We start from the raw sequence: 25,705 nt of genomic DNA, 5'->3' as shown, positions 1-25,705 counted from the left end.
ATAAATATGTGTATTTAAGTATGTTCGCATAGTTTCTATATTTTAACATGTTTATGGTTCATTTATATATTTCTTATGCAATTGCATCGTGAAGGTTCATATATTTTTTTATATGATGAATAATACATGTTAGAATAGTTTTGCGTAGTTCACAAATTTTTTAAGAAAACCTTTACGACTGTAAGAATAAGGTTAGTGGTTCATGAAGGTTGGATTATTCCATAAACTGTTAAGAACCTTACAGCCACACTGCATAGTCCCTCTGGATGTAGAAACCCAGTTTTAGAATCCCTCAATATCGCCTCGGGTGAGACTGCGGTTTGCGCAAGAAGGTCGTTGCCGAAAGGGCCGGTGGTATAGGGTTTTGTTGGTTAGCACATCTAACTCTGAACCTGGGTCTAAGCCCCTAAAGCTAACACATGGTTCTGTTGCTGGGACCGAGCTCTATCTGAGGGATGTGTGATGTGGCATCTGACTAGAAAAGAGATCTAAAATTGGGTAGATCAGAAGTTGGATGAATTTACAACACAGGAATGATGATATCCATGCCAGTCAAAAGAAAGGTGGTTACAAAGATATATCTATACAAAACGACACAATATATTTTTCGCATGACTTGCTAATGAGCAACACGAGTGGATTTCAAAGCTAGTGGAAAATGAACCCTACTGGAAACAAAATGATCATGTTGTGTGGACCCTAGAGCTGATTAAGAGACTTACAGAGTCTGAATATAAGGCCTCAAGAGTTGTTAATTACTGGGTTGATAGTATCCTCGTAGGTTTTATTACTGAAATTGCAATTGATACGACATTATCCTACAATGAATCTGAATGCATATTTTTCAAAGTTCCGCAAGGTAAGTATCTAAACTCGTTAAAGCTCTAGATTAAGATAATGTTATGTGAAAAGGGTGTTATGCCTATAGATTGATGTTCACAATAGGTTAGACTGGACCTATGCGGAGTGGAAAAAGATTTAGAGTGACAAATATATTGAGGGTGAGTACAGTCCATTATTGGGTAAATCAGACAGTGAAGAAGAAAGGAGCAACCCTAGTACACCTAGAGGTGCATCAAAGTCAGGATTTCAAGGCATTTCTGGGATTCCTCACCCATCCACTCCACCTCCACCTCATACACCTACACCTCCACCTCCACTATTCAATATTGGCTAACGCAACAAACATGCCTATCTTTAAGGTTCAGGGATCAAAGGATCTTGATCAAATGTCGGTTTGTCACATAAGCTGTGTGGAAAGTGCAGCAAATCAATGAAAACGATATGAAGAAAGCACAACTTGTCACAATGCTGCAAGATAGAGCGATGTTGTGGTATATCAAGTATAGTACGAAGAATCCAGTTGACTCACTAGCTGCGACGAAGAACACACTAAACATAGAGTTTAAGAAGCCCAAGTCACAGTCACAGTGTATTACAAAAATAAAGGAAATCAAGCAAGCCGTCAATGAGACTGTTTGGGATGTAGATCAAGGGTTAAAATGTTTGATGGGACAAGCCAACTTCTAGATCTCTGATGAATTTCACTAAGAGTGGTATATAGGTTTGCTAATGCCACACCTAAGATTACCACTATCGTAGCAAAATATTGGGACACATGCGGAAGCATTAGAAATTGTGATGAAATTAGAAGCTTCACTGGTACAAGATAATCACATAAGAGTTCAATAGATACAGTCCTAGTTAGCAAGTTTTCATATGGAGCTGTAAGACCTGAAGAAAGGAAAGGACGTTCGGTCTGAGATGCGCTCAGAAGTATGGTGCCTAAAGTGTAAGAAGGAAGGTCACTATAAGGACCAATGTCCTGTCTACCCTGATTATTTGGTTGGTGGAGGTCCCAATCCTTTGAAGCTAGAGCCTAGTGCTAGATGAAGTATCAAACTGAGCATATGGTGTAGTATTTGCCAAGTTGCAGAACAACACTCGACTGATCACTGCTATTTTCTACAGAAATATGTGCAGTCACCGCAACAATTATTTTGTAAGTTCTGTCGATTAGTAGGACATTATGAGAGCCATTTTCATAGCTATGACTTGATGATAGATCGAACCCCAACATATAGGATGCAAGTTGAAGGCCGCACACACGAAGATAATGGTTCACCTACGGTTCGCAGAGGATTTCAAGGTCGAGGAAATGGTCGCAGAGGAGGCACTAGATGAGGAAGGGGTCAGATGGTATGCTATAATTGTGGCGAAGCTGGACACTATGCGCAAGATTGTTAGAATCCCACTCACCCTTCATGTCAGTATTGTAGATAGTTTGACCATGTGATAAAATATTTCCTTGCTTTAATGGCTAAGATGCAGGAAAATAAGAATCAACAACCTGAACAGAATATAAAAATGATGCGATCCGAACCGCGCGAGGATGATCCAAGAATTAATATAGTGACATAAAGTGGTGCAGCTACTGAAGAAGATAAGGTAGAAGGTAAAAAGCCTAAGGTAGATACATGGGTTAGGAAGGCAGGAGAAAAGAATACTGGGTTCGATCTACAGAAGGAAAAGGAAACCTTATTGGAGGCAAAGAAGAGTTTCATGGACATAGGAGATTCAACATCAAAGACGTAGACAAAACTAATACCAAAGAAGAACACTCCTGAAGTAGGTACTATGATGGAGAACCCTAATTAAACTTTTTTGAATTCCTTTCTGCAAATGTGTATGAATTTATTAAGGGACCATAAAGTAGTGGAAGGGTTGCAAGAATTGATCGACAACTATGCCAGTAAAGAGAAACCACAACCTGAACAATGCGTAATAAATAAGGTCAACAGGAATAAGAAAAGGATTGGCCAGGAAATGTGGTTAACTCCGCATATTAGCAAATTTGAAATGGAACAAATAATTTTGGACTTAGGATTATATGTGAATGTGTTGCCGAAGCAAACTTGGGAGCGGATGGGGCAACCAAAGTTGCAATGGTCACCAATTCAGCTGCGCATGGCCAATCAACATAAGATTATCCTGATGGGACGGTTGCAAGGTGTTATGGTGGATTTTGAAGGAGAAAGAGTAAGGGTGGACTTCAAAGTCATTGAGATTATGGATGATAGTAATCTGTATCCAGCTTTTCTCGAAATCGAATGGTTTTTGATATGGATGCCATAATCAATCTAAAAAGGAGGAGTATGGTATTTGAAAAGAATGGTACCAAGGTCATTGTTCCTGTAGATCCCTCTGAAGGAGTGTGATGTATAGAACCTGTCCGCAAAGAATACGATAATGACGATATTGACCACATCTATAATTTAACTGCGTGTGACGAGGATTGGATCAACCCCACTACCGATGGAAGGATAAGCTGGGAGAGGGATAGTTGATGTCATTCAGACTTGGATGAAGAATTGGAGAACTAGCATAAGTGGCTGCATGAAATTTCTACTATGCGTTGTAATAGAATGACAAATCTCTTAGCTACATATCTACCGAGATACATAATTTACCATATTATGATGGGATAGGTGATTCTAGTGTATTTCTAGATAAATTTGAAAGGGATGTACCAGAAGAACAACGATTTCAAGCCTTGGATCTGGCTTTGAGGGCTACACCTGCATGCTGGTGGGGTACACATAAGGATAATATAGGAGATTTGCGGGAGTATCAGCGATTGATGAGGCTCAGGTTTGGTCCTGCAAACACAAGAATCATAGAGAAGTACAATGGCAAAGATGATCCTCAAAATCATTTGTCTCATTGGACTAAGGCATGGGGCAAAGAACCTCGACCAGAATGGGTACATGTATTTTTTCATACTTTGGATGTGATACCAATGAATTGGTATCTTGAAACAGAGCTACGCCATGGTACCACCGATTGGAACTATATGAAGGAAATTTCTATTTTGACCTTTAGCTTTGGGAGGGGCTTTTAGTATATCGATGATGCTCTCCAAGAAATTAAAGCAGTAATTTTTAGGACACCTAAGGATCCAATGACTTGGGTACAGCCTGATTGGAATGCATAGTTGCAACATGCACTAGAGTGTTATAATATGACTGTTGAGGAAGGCGAGGAAGATCCGCCCAGCATTAATATTCTCGAGTCAGGAGGACAACGCGAAGTAGAAGGACCAGATGTTAAAATACCTGATGTAGCCTAGCATGTTAAGACGAGGTAGGTCAACATAGGCTCATAGGCAGAGCCTAAGTTCAGGCGCATAGGAGATTACTAGGATGAAGATACATTAGGAAAGGTTGTCGATTATTGCATGACTACTAGGAGCTGTTCCCAATGAAGTTTATAGAGTTAAAAGGGATCGTGGGAGACCTGGGCATCATGAAAATCACTTTAAAGCCCGATGTGAACCTTATAAAATAGCGACCATATAGGCTCAACCCAAAGTACAAGGAAAAGGTAAAGGAGGAACTTGAGAAGATGGTCATAGCTGGCATAATCAAACCTGTGGAAGAATCTGAATGGGTAAGCCCCATGGTAGTACAAGAGAAAAAGACTAAGGGAGAAATAAGGATCTGTGTTGACTTAAGGAAGCTGAATGACACATGCGTACATGACCCGTTCCCAACACCATTCATAGACAAAGTTTTGGAAAATGTAGGAGGAAAGGAGGCCTACTCCTTTACAGATGGGTTTTCTGGGTACCATCAGATTAAGATAGCGTCGGAAGATAGGAGTAATACCACCTTCACTACTGAATGGGGATCCTTTCAATATATAGTCATGCCGTTTGGGTTGAAAAATGCACTGACAATATTTTCTATAGTTTTCGTCGCAGTGTTTAAGGAATTCATGCACAAATTTATGGAGGTGTACTTTGATGACTGGACAACCTTTGGGCTATTTAAAAAGCATGTCTTGAGCATGCGTTTGATGTTGGATATCTGCAGAAAGTATCAAATATCATTAAACTTGATGAAGCGCATTTTTTGTGTACCTTATGGAATTTTACTGGGACATGTTATCTATAAGAAAGGGATGATGGTAGATCCTGCAAAATCATTGTTTTTATTAATTTGAATCCACCAAGGAATGTAAAGAAGCTACGCCCAACTCTTGGACACATTGGATATTATCAGAAATTCATTAAGGCATACACGTAGATCACTGCACTGATGGAGAAACTACTAAATAAAGATGCCACCTTCTGTTGGGATGATGAGTGTCAGAAGAGTCTGGACGTCTTAAAAAAGAAAATGGTCACTGCGCTCATCCTAGTGTTTCTGAATTAGCAAAAAGAGTTCCACGTTCATGTGGATGCATCCTGTATAGCTTTGGGAGCTATTAGTGTAGCTAGGGGAGGGGGATATTTATCACCCCATTGCATTTTAGAGTCACAAACTGTGTAAGGTGGAGAGGAATTATTCCATGACGAAATGAGAAGGCTTGGCTATGGTGTGCGCACTGCAGAAGTTTAGGCAATACTTGTTGGGTGCACACTTCAAAATGTTCACAGACCATTCCGCACTGAAATACTTGGTGAATAAGACTATGTTGCAGGGGAAGATTTGCAGATGGCTATTACTGTTTCAAGGATATGATTTTGAAGTAATCGGTAAGCTAGGACGACTAAATGTTGGGCCAGATAATCTATCTAAAATTGAGAATGGTGAAGAATCAATGAACATTGAAGAAGGATTGCCTGATGCGTAGCTCTTCATAGTAAGCGTTGTTGATGACCATTTTGCAAATATTATTTACTTTTTGACTAATAGACTATCCCCAACAGAGTATACAATGTAGCAGAAGAAAGAATTAGTAGTCAGAGCAACATATTTTTCTCTAATTTCTAGGCATTTGTATAAAATGGGCCTTGATGAAATATTGCATAGATACGTCCCTGAGCATGAAAGACACAGTATTTTTGTCGAATTGCATGGTTGTGTCGCAGGAGGGCACTACGCAGGCAAAGAAACTGTGCATAAAATTTTGAGGGCAGGACTATGGTGGCCCATGGTGCACAAGGATTTGAAGGAATATTGTAGTAATTGCGATGTTTTCCAGAGGACCGGAAGACCATCGCGGACAGATGAATTGTCTCTGAATCCAAAAGTTACTTTGCAGGCTTTTGATAAGTGGGCGATTGATTTTGTGGGGCCAATCAATCCACCAAGGAAGAATACTGGTGTGTGTTACATTATTACCGCGACATATTATTTGACCAAGTGGGTTGAGGCATAACCGACAAAGGATTGCAGCACAAACATTGTTGCACACTTCATCTTTGAATATATATTGTCAAGGTTTGGGTGCCTAAAGATCCTGATGAGTGACAGAGGAACACACTTCCTTAACTGTATGATTGAAGCATTAACAGAAGAATTTCAGGTTCATCACCAGAAGAGCACGCCTTATCATCCTCAGGTGAATGGCATGGTTGAGGCTTTTAATAAAATTTTGGAGAACACTCTAACGAAGGTGTGCAACGTCAACAAGAATGATTGGGATGTGCGCAAACCTGCAGTGTTATGGGCATACAAGACTACTTGGAAGAAGATGACAGGGAAGTCTCTGTTCAGGATGGTGTATGGATAGGTAGTTGTAATGCCAATAGAATATATAGTACCTAGTATTATAATCGCAACAATCATGAATATGGAAAACAATTATATTATGGAAGAAAGATTGGAACAACTTCTTGCGCTAGAAGAATATCGCTTCCTTGCATGATTTCACGAACAAGTACAGAAAGCTCGGGAAAAGGCCTGGCACAATCGACATATTAAGCAACAAACTTTTAAGAGTGGAGACTTGGTTTTGTTGTACGATAATAAATTCACACAGTTTCCTGCTAAGTTCAAGATGCATTGGCTAGGCCCGTACGTTATCAGGGATATCTCGGATGGTGGCATAATTCATCTTGCGAATCTGAATGGAGAATTAATTGTTGGGCGAGTAAATGGGAGTAGGTTGAAACTCTACAGGGACGACTCCATCTCTGGGACTGCGCGATGACTATATGAATGGAGGAAAATCTTAGTGCTACAGGTAGTTGGAAGGAAGCACGGGACTATAAAGTACTCTACCAATGAAGGACCTTGTCAAAGAAGGAGGGTTGCGCAACATTCAAGAGGATGGCATAGGTGGAGAAAGCTACGACAGAGAAGGGGTAACTGCGCTGTAGGGAGGCTCTGACACAGTTCGTCTAGAATATGACCATTGGGGATGATTTGACAGGGAAATTTTCATTAAAAGGAGTGGGGGAAACACATTTAAGGCACATATCTCGGCAAATCTACCACCAATTCCGCATTTATGAGGAAGTTCTGGAGGGAATTGAGTGGTTTGAATTTGAAAAAGGCTATAAATACGACACCCCTCTCCACATTCAGACACTTCAATTGTTGAAAATTCACTGTGAGATTTTGTGCCTAAGTGTGAGCTAGGCATTCTGTTGCATGTATGGTTGGGGTTGGAAGAAGCTTGAGTAGGAGTTTTTGAGTCGAGGTCTAGAATTGATTATGACCGCCTCACGGCAAACACATACTATTGCACCTATATCACTAAGAGTTAAGCCTACTGTCGCAGCCTCAACGACGAAGAAGTAGAAGAAGCCCCAAAGGACCCCGGTTAGACAATCACCGAGAAAAATTCCCGCAGAACTACTGAGTAAGGAGAAAATGGATTTGCAAAAAAAACCAATGGAGCCCCAAGATCTGTATGAGGAATAATTAGTCGACGCCTATGTGGATATAAGTGCAGATTAGGTGGAATCAATCTCCAGGTTTCCACCCTATATGCTGTCGAGGAAACCAACTGCGAAGGTAATGAAGGACCCATATTACATCAAATACAAGGTATTTACACCCCTTTTACCATACGAGGTGCTAATTGAGGGAGAGTTGTTGGACTAGGTTCCACACCTATGCATGGAGGACTGGGATTTGAATGATCGCAGCAAGTATCCCTAATTTGAGCCCAACAAGTACCTCCAATCTGTTTATTATGAAGAAGCTGGAGTGACAAGGGTTGAACCAATGAAGTGGGTAGTTGGGATTCAACACACTGGGTTGCTGAATATGCTTTATGTTCCACATTTTGGGCATAGAAACATAAACACAATCTATGTGCGCCAACTATTGGCATTGGTACATGATGGGCATTTGTGGCTCAAAGAGCCAATCCTGATTGATGATATGTTAATATGAAGGATTACCATGCTGCCTCACTAAGGAGCGAACCCCAATGACGCATTTGTTGGGAAATATTAGGAGAAAAAGCTGGTCGATCAGATGAAGAATGACTATGGCATTACTAAGAAGTCTCAGGGCTATGCTATTAATTCTATTAACGATGAGGCTATGCATTTTGCCGCGTCCATTTTAGAGGGTAAAATCATGAGGAAGCGTTGGGTAGACGCAGTGTCAGCCCCAGTTGTATCCTTGGCTCCACAGTGCAGCAAGGGGGTCTAATTTATTTGGGATGGGTATCTCTGTCAAGAGTTTTTGGATGACTGCTGCAAAGCATGGGAAGAAGGAAAGTCATTCCACTACATGTGGTTGTTACTCTTAATAGCGTAGGTAGCATGGAAAACACCAAATGATTCACAATTCCCTTTTGTGGAACCTAATGTGTGCAAGGTTGCGAAGTTTTCCTCTCTGTGGGCATCTAAAGAACCGACCTGGGTTATGGAGAAAAATATATTATGGGTTTTCTTTGAGATGGACCTGCGCACAGTCATTAACTAGAGGCCGCAGTTGTCACTTGCATTATTTCAACAATATAGCGACATTGCTTATTTTAAATTAGACTTTCACAGGGTCTCTATCCGTGCCAAGAAAGATTTTGAGAAGGTATGACATGAGCTACCATAATTAGTGTCTGAAGATGACATGATGATGGTCATCAATAAATGGTCGAGTAATTGGATTACCCCAACAATGGTAAAGGCGACAGATAAGGTAGGAACAAGTGCATAAGACGAAAAATCAATGGCCAAGAAGGATACTGAGAAGTGCCTCTGATGGTCACCATTGACCTCAAGGGAAATACTACTGAGCCCGTAGTCGAGAAGGAGACTAGCGAAGGGGAACAGGGTGGTGGAGACCCTGATGTGGAAACGGAGGACATTGATTCCCCATTCATAATAAAGAAGCAGAAGAACTAGAATAATGGTGGTGCATGGAAGAAGCAGAAGTTAGATAAATCCACCAGCGTCGAATCTTTGGTCCTCACTAAGGGGGACTTTGATGAAATTGGTGACACCGTCCACACTGCGATGGAAGAGATGTGGGGGAACATCAAGGATCAATAAGGGGCAATATTGACAAAGGTCCAGTAGGGCCTTAAAGAATTTTAGGTTCAGACGAGCATGATTCAAGTGAGCATGAACCAAGCGAGTGTGGTACCTTCGACAACTGAGCTTACTGTAGACCTTCGAGCAATCCATTTACCAAAAGGATCATTGTGTGTTGAGGCTGTAGAGGAAATGGTGAGCACACAAAAAATGAAGAATATGAGCTTGAATCTTGTAGTGCTCCCCCTTCCGACATTGCACAATCTTCATCAGGGCGTCACAAATGAGCTCAAGGTATGGGAGCAGTGATGTTTGTTGATAATCAATGAAGTCAAACTCAACAACAAATAGATGTTTGAGGAAAAGAATAAAGTGATGTAGGATCAAAAGGAGGTAGCTGTGCGCAACTAGTAGTTGCAAGAGGCCATAACTAAAGCATGCAGTGAGCTTCCAAAGCTCTAGATCCCAATTGAGGCAGCTTCAGTAGAAAAGATTCAGAAACTGGCAGCAAAAGTTATAGAATCAAAGGAAGAGGTGGGAAAGGTTCAATTTGAACTACAGATGTATATCACAGAGATTCAGATGAAGCTGCAGCCTACAATTCCACCAGAAGTTCGTAAGCAACGCGAAGCTGCCATCAAAACTGCTAAGGTTCAGATAGAGACTGAAGTCAAGGACTGTAGCCAAATTTTTGAAGATACAATGGAAGTGTGGGCCTCACTGCAGGAGGAACCACATGTTAAAATATCGAAGCTAAAATTAGAGACAATAAATTTCAGTTTGGTGAGCTTAAAGCCACGACACGGACCTTAGCACTTGTGCAATGATTCTCCCGTCTCCAAGAAGGAACACTTTAGAAGGGACAGATCGATGAGCTGCAAAGAAAGGCATAGATCATCTCTATTTGGACACAACCTTGGGAAGATGAGGCTCGCCAGCTATCCCAAGAAGTAGAGGGAAAACTGAAGAGTATGCAACAAACCCAAAGGAAAATCGAGCTCGCAGTATAGGGGTCGGCCACAGAGAATCTTGTGGATGAAGTTCGACAAGTTGAAGAGTAATGCACAACAGCGCTCCATCCATTACAGAATGCATACAGAGGCCTGAAAGCCAAGATCAAGGATGTACTAACTGAGTGACTCAGCGACGAGTCACATCTTTGTGTTGGGGGCATGTTGGGTAGGGGTCCCCTAGGTTTAAGTTTTGTCCGAGTCATGTAAAGAATCTGCATTGTGAGGATCGGAGTATGATTAGCGTAGGTTTATAAGAGCCAAAGGGATTTAGGGCGGGTCAAAGCCCCATCTTTTGTAAAGGGATGGGATTATCTAGATGATTTTGAGCTCCACTCATGGTTTGCGGACCATGGTATTCTAAGGGTAAATTCATATATAAAGGGATGTTTAGCAAGTCGAAGGGACATAATGGAATTAAAAAAAATACTTTTGAGTGTGTTTTTGTAAGATATTTTTGTAGTTAGGCAAAGGGAAAGGATCCTACAGATGTGTGCGTGAAGAACTTGGTAAGTCTGCAGCTGAGTGCGCAGGCCCCTGCAGCTATGTGCATAGGGTCAGAAAGATTGTATTTAGGAAGACTTAACTAATAAATAAGATTTTTTTATCATAAATCTATGTAATTCTATATGTTCGCATAATTTCTATGTTTTAACCTATTTATGGTTCGTTTATATATTTCTTCTGCAATTTCATCATGAAGGTTCAAATACTATTTTATATGATGAATAATACATGTTAGAATAGTTTCGCGCAGTTCCCAAATCTGTTAAGTAGGGAAACCTTTACAAATGTAAGAATAAGGTAAGCGGTTCCCGAAGGTTGGATTAAGCCCTAAACTATTAAGAACCTTACAACCACATTGCATAGTCCCTCTAGATGCAGAAACTTGGTTCTAGCATCCCCCAATATTGGCTCGGGTGAGACTGCGGTCTACACAAGCAGGTCATTGGTGAAAGGGCCAGTGGTATAGGGTTTTGTTGGTTAGCGCAACTAACTCTGAACCTAGGTCTAAGCCCTTGAAGCCAACAGGGAGGCTTAGAGGGGACTATAAAAACATGAGTAGATGATGGTTACTGATGATTAAAATCTACACATGAGTCAACCGGTGCATAGGTAAAGTGGTACCATAATACGGGTGTCTCAAATGGAGAAATCATTTTAATAGGTGGCAAAGTGAGACCTCGTGGAAAAAATGGCTTCCTAGTGAAGTGCAAAATTACCAAAAATGAAGGGATACATGTTATAAAACTTAGTGAGAGATTTCCAACGGTGTTGACGGTTTGTCAAACCGAGCTACGGCTTGGTCACAATGGGCGACGAAAAAACTAAGGTATTTCTTATAAAAGGGCTTCTTTCCCCCAATCCAATTCATTTTCATAGTGATATGTTGGATAATTTGGAGAGGAGGAGAAGGCCTAAATCTTGAGGATATCATAGCAGAAAAAATGACTGTCAGAATTCATAACTGCAACTTTCAGATTAGTGGCCTTACTTGTCTAAAAATGGCCTTAATTCTTCTAGGAACGATGGTTCTTGATGAAGAATCAAGGGATACCAGAATGAACTACTTGAGAAGGTCTAGGATCATCCTTTCCTATAAAGTCAAACCTGGGGACCATATGGTGAATGTGGCATCACATAGATTAGAATATATAATATGTGATGTGTATATAGCTCACCGAATGGCTAGTAGGACAAACTATCCAAGGAATGAAAGGATAATTGACCATATCTAGATCGTAGGGGTCTAGGCCGAGATTTATGTTAATAAAGTGAGAAGGTGGCTAAGGGACATCATGCCCCCAAGCATGAGGTACTTCCTCCAAGCATATGTGATGGAGGGAATTGATCTGGTATGCAAAGGTGGGAATGATTCCCCTAGTAGGATAAATTTGTGGAGTGTCGTTGTGTTCCAAGTGCTCAAATAATGGATTCAAGCGTTCGACCCGACTGGCACAAGATCCTGTAGAGGATAAAGAGGATATGTAGGGGCATATGTTCCCCTAAGTTTTGTATGGATAGATGTAGTATGTTATGGGAATATTGGATGTATTTATAGTAGTGGACACAAAACACATTTTGATTATGTGGTTCGCCAATTTTTTATGTTACGAATGTCCTCTTGTGGGAAGAGTGGATAGATACAGTTAGAGAAAGGAAATGGTGGATTACTAATATCGTTTTGAAATGTATATATGAATCAAAAGGACTAAATTTCTGGGTTCTCATACATGATGTCACTATACCAAAGAGTGGCTTCAGATATAATGAACTGATGCTCACTTATACAACACTATGGTTGACCAAAAATAATGTCTAAGGGACTGGGTTGTTGATGTAAGATGGACGGATGATTAAGTGGATCATCCCCATGGTGATATTAAGTGATATGGGACTCTAGAGGTTCTTTGACACAGGGAAGAAGGATGGGACTAGAGACAACACTACCAAATGCACTAGGGGAGTTGGGGAGAATTGCTTCTCCTAGACAATCTTTCGGAAACAATGATAGGACAATTGCGATATAAGCCAAGGGGCTAAGAGGGATGACCGTCCCTTACACGAAGAGTGATGGTGAAGGGGGGAATATCAAGGGAACCAAATTTCTTCCAAACACTAGCAACCATCACATAGGTGGAGGCGCATTTGTCTAGGATAGACTGCTAAAAAGTGGCATTTCTTATGGAGAATGGTATTTGAAATGCAACGGATGAAGGAAGTGGGGGATGTTATGATTTGTAAATATCAAAGACAATCATATGATCGTCAGAAGGATCTGCATCACCCAAAGTAGAGAGTAGAGCTTTACATTTGGATGGGCATGTATGGAGGACTTTAAGCGTTGACATGGCAGTAGGAGATTGTTGCAAGTCATCTACTATGCTATAGGTATGGGCGATTTTGCATAAGCAACGTTTTGATGTAATGGAAGTTTGGGGATCTTAGGGATAACCTCTACCTTAGGCAGAGGGATCTGTAAGGTACCATTTGATGACGACAGAGGCTCAATGGAAACTTGGGTTTCGGACTCAATCACTAACTTAGCAAGTGGCTTGTCATATTGGCGTGATCGAGTCTGAAGGTTGACTTATTTGGTGATGACTTTGTCGGAATTCATCATAAGAATTTGATAGTCGTTGTGACGAGATAATGGGGGTTGGGGAGCTACCTGACCTTACGTAGGTTGAGCAACTAGATATCCTTGGTGAGGAAAAGGATTGGTAAGCATAGTCGATTGAGATGAAGCAGGAGGAGGAGGAGGTTGAGCTATGGGTTTTTTTCCTCGAGAAGCATCTGCTTGAGATTCCCATACTTGACACATATGAGGTAAAAGGGGACACTCATGAGTATAATGGCCATATTTTTCACAACATGCACAAGGTTTATTCGTATGAAGAGCCTTGTTTTTCTTGGGTTGTCCGCCCTATTGCTGGGTTGTAGGATTAGGATGGTTTCCCTAAGGTGCATTAGGTGGTGGACCCTGGTTGCCCTGATTACCATGAGATCATTGGTTCCATTTACCTTTCCCCTTGTTCCATTTCTTGGGGTTGGGGGAATTGGTTGCACTCTGCTGAGCATACACTTTACCTTGTGGAGGAGGTTGCTACTGTGGCAGAGGTGGAGGAGTCATGGGGGGTTGAGGCACTGTTGTTGATGGTGTTGGAGCGCTAGGCGATGCATACAAATAGTAAGGAGATGGGGCACCATTAGGATAGATAGGTGGAGAAAAAACTGATCCTGATGTATGATAATGCAGATGGGGATATGTATATGACGTGTTGGGACCTGGATAAGAGTTGCGATGTGAAAGATTGGTGGGGGATAGGTGTAAGAGGAACTGGTCCCCCCTTGGGGTTGACCATAACTTATTGGATGGGGATCATATGGTTGTATTTGAGGGTACGAAATGGATCCAGTGATACCATCAATGGCATAAGATGCCCCCAGTGCATTAGCAGTGCCAGGCCAAGGCAGATCGGGAATGACAGTATAAACATATCCTGATTAGGCATAGATCAGGTCACATTTAAAGGCTACTTGGAGTGCATCTTCCTCTTATTTGGGGAAGTGATAAGAGAAATATTTATAAATGGAAGAAAAAATTGATCTAAGGAACCAATCCATATAGACACGGTCTTTAAATTCAAGAGATTTATATATGGCAGAATTTTGATGAAAATAAGTCAATAGTTTGGTACGAGTGTCATAACAAAGAGGTAACTGGAAATAAGTTATAAATGATTTAGCAAGAGTCACGAAAGTGGAATGAGTGGCCCTAGGTTGATCGACATACCACTTAGGAGTAGTCGTAGTATGAGTGCATTGAAAAAGGCAATGAAATGTGGAGTCTTCAGTGATGGGATTGGATGAAAACCACATATGGAATGAGTGAACATGATTTGTGGGATCTTCTCTAGGGTTACCTTCGAAATTGGTGATGTTGTAAGGAAGCTTTGTAGGAATAACTGGAAAATTTGGGTCATGGAGAAGAGGTTCGTTAATGAGCTGGCTAAAATTAGGGAGACTCAAAGAAACCAGTGGGAGTAACCATACCAATGGAGGTTCCACTCGTGGGGTTACCCTGGTTAGTACTTGGGTTACCACCTTGGTTTCACACACCTAAATTGGTGCCTGACATGGTGACGATATGGGGTTGAGAAGACACAGAATCAAAGGAAGAAATGGAAGAATCATTAGAACTAGAGTTAGAATGAGGACTCAACGGAGGATTGAGAGGATGAACTCTAACTCGAAGGGGAGGAGTAATATGTCCTAACAGAAACTAAGGAAGAAGGCCTCAAATTCATCGCGACAAATGCCAGGGGGTGCAATGATGTCAAGACAATAATGAATCTAAGGAAAAAAGGGTGATGGGAGATAAATAGTAACAAACAATAAGAAAACACCTAGCACAGTGGTTCCAAGTGTAAACTAACTATATCAATTATGTTACTCTAATATAAGAAATAAAGTCCTATCAAAGAAAAATACATATAGCCTATAGGTGGTCTAAATCCTCAAACAATCCTAAATCTACTATTTCATATGGCCTTACAAATAACTTCTTACTTGACGTAATCTAATCCCCACAAGTAGATTTTTCAAGAGAAAGGTAGGGTAAGAGAACTAACTACTTCCTGCAGATAGTCCTATAGGGTGTTTTCCTAAGATTGGTCAATACAGTTACCTTTGTCCTATCGGGTGGTTGAGTCTTGAGCTTCTTGGTGATCAGCCACTGCAGGGGATTCCCTTCCATGGGTTGGGTAGCCTCGAGGAGAACAACTCGCATGATGAAAAATAATAACCCACTCTGAATTGAGTTTCTGATGCACTTTGGCTTTGGACTGTGGGATGGTGAAGGCTTTTAATCTCCCTAATAAGTCAAATTCTACGTCTCAATGTAAGTGATTGATGGGTTTATTGGAAGCCTATCCCACCGATCCTACACCTAAACTACATAGATTGTTTGGAGTTGGTGCCCAAGTGGGCTTAATCTATGTGTGTTAAATTATTAAGGTGTATTTTAGGTCTAGGATTGGTGGTATTGACTAAGCTCACTTTTTCTTACAGTGTGCGTGTGTGAAAATTGTTGGGTTGTGTTATATTCTTTCCATGACTAGCCCATGTAGTTAACCGGGGGGGTTGAAAGGGGGCGGAGCCCCCCCTCTTTGCGCCGATTGCGTAGCGGGGGGAGTCACAGGGGGTTTGAGGGCTGCAGGCAACCCCACTCTATGGGGTCCGGGGCAGCGCCCTGAAATTTTTTGGTTTTGGACCCTATATTAGGTTGGGTGGACCTACCTATGGCTTTGTGCATGTTTTTCGCACATGGTTTTGGACGCGATGGTTTTCGGTCCATGGTATTGGATGCTTCGGCATGTATAAATATGTATTGTAACATTGAAAGGAACATAATGAAAAATCAAGCTGGTAGTCCCGGTTTTGGGATCCAAGGGAAAATCTTTGTGTTTATATGTTTTATGTGTTATGCTCTCGCATTGTTTACTTTCTGTGTTTTAGAATTTGTATGCAGGTAATTTCTGTATGGGGTTAAAACCTACATTTGGTATCAGAGCTGTTTTGGCTTCAAGGGGATGCCTTTACTGCTAAGGGGTTTCGCTCGGGCCTGTGGTAGACCTTGTTTAGTGGGAGATCTGCGGGATCCATTCTGGTGGTGAAAGAATATGGCGAGAAGTGGAAAGATAGAGATCGAGAAATTTAATGGTCAGAGTTTTGAGTTATGGAAACTCAAGATGGAGGATTTGTTGGTGGATAAAGATCAGTGGATCGCGGTAGATCCAGGTGCTAAACCAACGGGAGTGTCCAATGAAGAATGGAAGAAGTTGGATCGAAAGGCAAAGAGCACAATACGATTATGTGTCTCAGATTCAGTATTGTTGAATGTATCAGGGGAAGCTACGACAAAGGCTTTGTGGGACAAGTTAGGGACTTTATACCAATCTAAGTCTCTGGTGAATAAACTATTCCTACGGAAAAGTTGTATAACCTAAGGATGAAAGATGGAGACTCGGTGATAGAGCATCTGAACGTATTTAATACTGTGGTAAGTCAGTTTTCATCTATTGATATTAAAATTTCAGATGAAGATAAGTGCACCAGTTTGTTGTGTTCTCTACCAGATTCGTGGGATAGTCTGGTTATTGCAATAGGTAGCAATGAAACTTCCTTGCAGTTTGATGAAATAGTCTCATCCTTGCTGATGGAGGAAATGAGATGGAAAAATATGGAGAGCCAGAATGGTGATGCCTTGTTTGTACGAGGACGATCCCAGAACAGAAACAAAAATAAGTCATCGAGTGGGAGGTCTAAATCTAGAGGGATATCTAAATCTCTAGGAAAACCTATAAAGGCGGTGTGCTGGAAATGCAGAAAAGAAGGGCACTACAAAAGGGACTGTAAATCTAAATCTCCTGATAAAGGAAAGAGATCTGATGATGCTCCTTTTGCAGAGGTGAAAACCACCTCAGATGAAGGTGGGGATGTGTACTTGGCTTCTTCAAGTACACATGTAGATCACGAGGCATGGTTGATTGACTTAGGTGCATCCTTTCACTTCACTCCCCATATAGAGTGGTTCTGTGAGTATGAGAAATATGATGGTGGTGATGTCTTCTTGGGGGATGACAGGAAAGCTAGAATCATTGGTCACAGAAAAATAAAGTTGAAGTTGCAAGGTGGAAGGGTTAGAACACTTCCGGATGTTCTGCATATTCTTGCATTAGCCAGAAATTTGGTTTTCTGTAAGCAAGTTGGATGATGCAAGTGTAAAAACAATGTTTGAGAAGGATACCTGCAAGATGGTTCGGGGGGCACTAGTATTGATGTGAGGAGTTGGAATTAGAACTCTGTACAAGCTACAAGGTAGCACTGTTGTTGATGGGTACAATAGTTCTGTGGTTCCTGAAAGTGGAGCAGAAAATCTACTGGTCTCTGGAGAGAAGACCATGATATGGAATCAAAGGCTTGGACATATTGGAGAGAAGGGCCTTCAAATACTTCATGGTAAAGGTATGGTAGAATGGGTGAGTAATAGCTCTCTGGATTTTGATTTCTGTGAAAATTGTGTATATGGGAAGCAAAATTGGGCGAGTTTCCCCTCTAGTGGTAAGGGGGCGAAACAAATATTAGAGGTTGTGCACAATGATGTGTTTGGACTTGTGAAGGTTCCATCACTGGGTAAGTCTATGTACTATGTATCCTTTATAGATGGCTTCTCAAGGAATACATGGATATATTTCCTTAAGAAGAAATCTGAATTCTTTGACAAGTTTAAAGAATTTAAGGCTCTGGTGAAAAACCAGACAGAGAAGAAGATAAAGGTGCTGAGGACAGATAACGGTGGAGAGTTTTATAGTAAGGAATTTGAAGAATTCTGTAAGAAGTGTGGTATAGCACGATAGAAGACTACTCCACACACACCTGAGAAAAATGGAGTTGCAGAAAGAATGAACAAGACGTTGATGGAAAGGGAAAGAAGCATGCTCAGTGATGCCAGGTTAGGATAGGAATTCTGGGTAGAGGTAGTGGAGACAACATGTTACCTGGTCAACAGATCACCTTCATTAACGTTGGAGGATAAGACTCCACAAGAGGTATGGACTGGTAAGAAACCCTTCTTTCACATCTGAGGGTATTTGGATGTGATGCATATGTACATGTTCCAAAGGAGAAATGAACCAAGTTGGATAGTAAATATGAAAAGTGCATCTTTATTGGGTATAAGGATGGTTTACAAGGTTATAAGCTTTGGAACCCAGTAACAAGGAAGGTTGTGTACAATCAAGATGTGGTGTTTAAAGAGGTAAAATATGTTATTAAACATGAATTCCAACCAAAGGAACCTGAGAAGATAGAGTTTGAGCTAAAGGAGGAAGAATCATACTCTACAATAGAGGAGGAATCAAAAGATGAAGAGCCACAAACTTTGGGTGTGAGAAGATTAGTTTGAGGAAGAAGGTAGCCAGAAAGGTATAGTCCATCTGCTTTCTGTTCAAATTTTTCTTTATCTATTACTGATGATGATCCTAGAACTGTGAAGGAAGCACTAGATTCAGAGGATGGAAAAATATGTAAAGAGGCCATGATGGATGAAATGGCATCTTTGCACAAAAATGAGGCTTGGGATCTGATGGAGTTGCCAACTGGAAGGAAACCCATTGGCAGAAAATGGGTGTTCAAGAAGAAGACAAATGCAAAAGGAAAGGCGGAGAAATACAAAGCTTGGTTGGTAGCAAAGGGTTATTCCCAGGTACTGGGAATTGATTTTGGTGATATTTTTTCTCTTGTTGCCAAGGGAACTTCTATTAGATTACTTTAATCTGTTGTTGCTGCTTTTGATTTTGAGGTAGAACAGATGGATGTGAAGACAACATTTCTTCACAAGGATCTGGAAGAGGAGATCTACATGAAGCAACCTAAAGGCTTTGCGGTGAAGGGTAAGAAAGAACTGGTATGCAAGTTAAAGAAGTCTCTGTATGGGTTAAAACAGTCACCAAGGACGTGGTATCAAAAATTTGATACATTTATACGGGGACTGTTATCACCCCCAGAAACTCTCCTAGGTTGCATCTCAGAGATGCTCAGGAACATTACAAACTCAACAAAATGTTGGAAATGGATGAATGGAAGGAATGATGCATATTCAAGCTAGATAACCACTTCTACTATGCTTAACCCCAGACATGGGTGAACACCCCCAGACTACAAGGCTTTAGACCGCCAATTACTCACAGTTTGAGGATTAGGTGAACATGGAGAATACTGATCACACCAGAAGATGCACAAGACCATGTGATGGCCAGCTGCAACCAGTAAAGAGGTTTGCAAATCTATTTCCTAATGCACAGACAGGATGACAACTCTCTGGCACTAAGTGAACAGAAACCTGCGTAGCACATTCAATGATACATAGTATATTCTAACACAGAGGTGGGATGAAAACCCCTCTAATGCTAAACATCAAGAGCACATGAAAAATACATAACAGGCACAACCTAGAACAGAATAGAAGTGGAAAGTGAGCAATTAACAACAAAAGAAGCTTGTATTAGCTGAAAATGAAGACCAGACGCTGCAGGTATCATAGTAGTTACAGTCTCCAGAAGTTGAACCTTACATCAAAACTACAACCATCAACCCTCATTACATCTAGTTTCCGAGTATATATAGAGTTTCATTACAAAATGCTCTGCTATCCTATGCGTGGAGGGGTCATAATGGACCACCAACCACCTTAACTCTCTGATGGAGTCTCTGCTACACTCTGCTTGCTTCAATAAATTAATTTGACATTCTCTGTTGCTCGGCCGTCCTTCCTGCACAGGTGGAGTATAATATGAAATAGGCTCCATTACTGATAAGTACGTTTAACTGCTCGAGGCACGTCCTTCTTGCTCTTCGGCCATAATGCTCTTGAATACAGTTGTTGAAGAATAATTGCGCCGGGTACAGGTAGTTGCTCGCCATTGTCCTTCGGAAGCATAGCTCAGTCAAAGGTGGCGTAGACTTCATGGCAGGTGGACACACTGAATGGAGGAACAGGGCTGACCGTCAGATTGCGCAGATGGACGGTGGATACAGTGCGACCGGGGCTATCAGGAGGGTAGGGTGGCAGACGATCGTAGGCCGTTGGATGAAACAGATGAACGGTGACGATTTGGATTACAGAAGTCAACAGGAGATATGAGGGCAAAATGAATGAGGGCCGTAGGATCTCATGCGATAAGATCCAACGGTGATTGGGAGCTGAAGATGCGCGGGAGCTACCGAGCGGGGGACGAGCGAATGGTGGTAAGCGGTATTATCGCACCGCCTTTGGAGCTACGGCGATATTCGTACGCGGGGGAGAAATCCAATATAACTACGATGCGTGGCGGATGGGACTGGCGGGAAATCGCTTTCCCCGCGAGTTAAAGCGTGGGCATGTTTCGGTGGCGGGAGGTGCGAATGCCATCTGATCGCGGTGGGGTTTGATCGGACAGCGCGGATGCGATCGCACATGTTTTTGATTGATGTGAGAGGGAAAGACTTCGCTGGTAGCGCTTTTTGCGTAGGCGCGGTTATATGGGTAAAGCCTTAGCGCTGAGGGGATAGACGGGAGAGGGGCTTAAATAGGGTTTCGGGAGAAAAACAGAGATGAAGGGGTTAAGGGAGAATAAGGAGAATGAAGGGGAAGTGAGGAATGGACTGATGCGAGCCTCCTTCAAGCACAAAATAGCATGGCCCAGCTATCCTTGACCTTCAAATGTTGAATTATATAGCAGAGCTAACACTGGCTCCTTCTGGGGATGAGATCCTCCCTGTGAGGTCTCAAGAACCTGCAGATCAATGCCTTTCTGATGAAAACAAATTGGAAAATTTCCTAGTGTTCCATTGGGCATGGAGTCTGACTGATCCTACTCTAAAACTGATAAAACAAAATATTTACAATTTTAAGGCCAAAAGACCTTAAATCACATAAATTTTGAGAAAACGCCCATTAACTGGGCCATCAAAAACTGTCTCTCCTCCCATACTTTTCAGTATGAAGGTGTTGTTCCCTTGAACCTTAGAAATGATAAAAGGCCCTGTCCAGAAAGCATCAAACTTCCCATGATTTCCTTTCTTTTCCTTCAGTGCATCCCACTTCAGAACCAAGTCTCCAACCTGAAAATTATCTGTCTTTGTCTTCCTGTCAAAAGAGTCCTTGATCTTTTTGTGATGTGTTGTAGCCTTTTCAACCAGCTGTTCCCTTATTTGGTGTACCTCTGCTAAATCAGTGATCCTTTTTGCCATGTCTTCTTCCTCATTCTGCTCTTCTTGAAGGAATTTTTCCACAGGGAGAGTTAACTGAATTGGGAATACAGCTTCAGTGCCATATACCAGCTTGAATGGATAATTCCATGTGGATTTCTTAATGGTCACTTTGTCAGCCCACAGTGCATACTTGAGCTTAGAATCCCAATTCTTTTCGTTGTCCTCTAACATCTTCTTAATTATCCTTATCAGGCTTGTATTAGAGGATTCCGCTAGACCATTTCTTTGAGGATAATATGAGGTGGAATGAACTAGTTTAATACCCATTGAATCACTCATATCCACCAATTCTTTTGCCCTGAAGGTTGCTGCATTATCTGTGACTAATTTATGTGGACAACCAAATTTGGTAAAGATATTCTCTGTCAAAAACTTCATGACCACATTATGATCAACCTTTCTGGTAGGAATTGCTTCAATCCACTTGGTAAAATAATCAGTGGCTACTAATATCCATCTGTTCTGGCCACTGGAATGTGGATTGATCTCTCTGATGAAATCCAAGCCCCACTGCTGAAAACGTCCTTTTGCATGTATTGGTTTTAAGGGTAGGGACTTCAACTACTGCTTTCCTTCAAATATTTGGCACCTGTCACAAGATTTAACAAATGAAAATACATCAGAAAATAAGGAGGGCCAGTAATATCCAGCTCTGAGGATTTTATGGGCTGTCGTCTTCCAATAATGGTGCTCTCCACACATGCTAGAATGAAACTGATGCATGACTTCTATTGACTGTTCTTCATCTAGACACCTCAAAAGCACTCTAGATGGATCCCTCCAGTAGAGCAGATTTTCATTAATGCAATATTTAGCTACCCTAATCTTAATAGTTCTGGCTTGACTTGTGCTTGAGCCTGAATGAATTTCTAGCTTCAATAAGAATTTAACTATTGCAGAATACCAATCACAAGAAGCTAGATTCTCAGCCACTGCCTGCTTTCTCTCTGGTTTAGCTGCTTCCTCTTCTCCATCTATCCGACCAATTTCTGCAATTGTGCACAGGAAATCTATGTCCAATGTTCTACAATTTTCTTTAGCTAACAATCTGGCAAGACCCTGACCTTTGACAAGTTTGGTGGGCTTCAACTCTATATTAAATTCAATCAACTTTGCAATCCATTTAGCCCTTCTTCCATCAACATCAAGTTGTGTCAAGACATCTTTTATTGCAGCAGAGGGTACATATGCAATTATCTTGGAATGAAAAATTTAAACTCTGAAAGCTTTCAAAGATTTGATAAGAGCATATGCTTTTTTTTCAATAATGTCATACCTCAGTTCAGCACCCCTTAAGTTTTTGCTGAAAAAATCCACCGGATTCTCTGAGCCTTCTTCATTTGCTTGAAATAAAACTGCTGCAATGGTGTCTTCAGAGGCAAATGAAAATATATGGAACTCCTTGCTATAATCCAGACTTATTAAAGTGGGAGCTTCCATAATGGCTTTCTTGATGGACTCGAAAGATCTTCTTGCTGAATCAGTCCATTTGATCTCTGACCCCTTCTTCAACATGGAGGTAATATGCTTCACTAATTCTGCAAAATTTGGTATAAACCTCCTCACAAAATTAATCTTGCCCAGAAAGGACTGAATATCCTTCTTTGATCTTGGGACAGACAGAGTCTGTATTTCCTTTACTCTTTTTGGGTCAATTCGAACACCTGCAGCAGAAACAATATGCCCCAACAACTTGCCTTCTTCTAAAGCAAATTGTGATTTTTTAGGATTGACTGAAATCCCAAACCTTCTGCACTTCAGGAACACCTTCTTCAAATGTTGCAGATGATCTTGATGGCTACTGGAGTATACTGTTATATCATCAAGGTAGATAAGGACAAATTTATCCTTCTCTCCCACAAATGCTATATCCATAGCTCTCTGAAAGGTTGCTCCAGCATTCATCAATCCAAAAGGCATCTTGGCATACATAAAAGTGCCCCAAGGAGTGGTGAATGCAATCTTCTCTTGATCATCTGGATGCACAACAATTTGGTTAAACCCTGAAAATCCATCCAGGAAAGACATCACTTTGGCTCCTTAGACTTTCTGCAGCAAATGCTCTATCTTGGGAAGAGGGTAATTGTCTTTCTTTGAACATTTGTTTAAGTTTCTGAAATCAACACACAGTCTGATTTCTCCACTTTTCTTCCTCACCACCACCAAATTGGCTACCCATTTTGAATATCTGAGAGGGACTATGATTTTGGCAGCCAACAACTTTTTAATTTCTTTTTCAATTAGAGGAAGAAGCATAGGATTTACTGGTCTCAGCTTCTATTTGAAAGGTATGGTGTTTTTCTCCAGAGGGATTTTATGCTGAATAATATTTTTATCATAGGTTTTCAGGTCACTATACTCCCAGGCAAAGACATCAGCAAATTGCTTCATTAAATTGCAGTATTCAGAACTTTGGTCAACAAATAGATGAGAAGACAGATTTATGTATCTGGGCTAACCTTACTCCCTATGTCATGCCTACAGACTGCAAATTGGTCTTCTTTTTGGGCAGCCTTATAAGGCACATCATTCTGGTCAAACAGTCTTTCTAAAGGAATTAACCCCTTAGGAATATGATTGCTGGGAAGCTGGACAATGCTATTTTTGCCAATTCTATTCCTAAGCTGGGATTGGGGGCTTTCTTCCAAGGCTTCATTCTCTTGGTCAATTTGCATTTCAGAAAACTCATCAATGACTTGAAGGAACCTATTTATTTCATCATCATCATCAAAAACCTTCCAATGGTGGACATTATCAAGCAAGGATGGCCTATATTTCATTTGGACTTCATAAACTAGTCTGGGAGGCATGGGAGGAATAAACAGACTAGCAGATACAACAAGGGAATCAGAAAGCTGATTTTTGGCTCTAGGGATATATGAAATACAGAAATAATCAAAGGAATCTTTGAGTCTCCATACCTCCTCTTTGTATGATTTTAGCCTTGGGTACTTTGCTTGAAATGTTTTGTTTACTTTCTGAATGATCAAATCAGCATATCCAAACACCTTTATGTTCCTGATTCCTCTGTCTTTTGCTATATTAAGGCCCAATAGCAGATCCTCGTACTCTGCTACATTGTTTGTGACTTGAAAAGCCAATTTAAAAGACAGTTGTGTGATTTTTTTTTTTTTTTTTTTTTTTTTCTGGAGATATCAGTACCACCCCTGCTCCTGCAGTTTCCTTGGAACATGCTCCATCAAAGAACATCTCCCAAACTTGACTTCCTTGCTCTTCCTCAGCCTGAACTTTTGGTTTCCAGATCTGCATTGAGGCCTTCTGAGATTCTTCTATTTGGAGGATACATGCTCCAAAATCAATGTCCACAGCATAAATGGGATGATTAGTAGGATTCTTTTCATCACTGATTATGTATGCCAGCTGTGCTTCTCTGTACAATCTCCTGCTTTCTCCTCCAAAAACTGGGACAGTGGCATAAGATAGATCATTCTGTAATGTCCCACCTACTCTCTTAATCCACCCTCTGGACAACAGCATGCCAAACTTGGGAGGGACATATGCTACCACAATATCCATCATCATACTCTTCATGGGAAGCTGAGTTGGGGTAACGGCTAGATATTTAATCAATCCCAGACATTTCACCTTCCTAGAATCAAATGAGAATAAATCATGATATGGTCTGGTGATGTCAAGGCCTTACTCTTCCATGACAACTTTGGGCATTAAATTGTGGCTAGCCCCTGTATCTAGCAGGATTGTGGAGGATTTTGTCATGAATGGTCAAGGAGACATAAAAAGATGGAGAATTATTATTAGCAGGTTCAATCATAGGGCTAAGCACAATAGAAGGCTTATCATCTTGCAAATTGACAGAGTCATTGGAGTTTTGTGTGGTTTCCATCTCAAGGGCTTCAAGGATAGGTTTTCTAAACACTTCACTCTTTACCAACTCTACTAGAGGCACATATATTTTCAACTTCTGAACTTCTGACTCAAAGCTGAAAGAAGAAGGTAACTTATCAGAACCTATTACCTCTTGAGCAGGTGCTTTGAGGATGACCGGATCAGCTGTTGGTCTTCTCCGTCTGCTATTCTGTGACTCTGTTTGGACAGCAGCTCTTTGGGCAGGATTCTCCTTGACATTTTTTGCATTTGACCTAAGATTGTATCTTTGTTGGTCACTGGTTTGCAGAAA

The sequence above is a fragment of the Pinus tabuliformis genome, chromosome X (genome assembly GCF_031772625.1).
Source record: "Pinus tabuliformis cultivar Carrire ecotype Pingquan chromosome X, CPIR1, whole genome shotgun sequence".
In the NCBI taxonomy this organism is placed as follows: domain Eukaryota; kingdom Viridiplantae; phylum Streptophyta; class Pinopsida; order Pinales; family Pinaceae; genus Pinus; species Pinus tabuliformis.
This window is presented reverse-complemented; position numbering follows the sequence as displayed.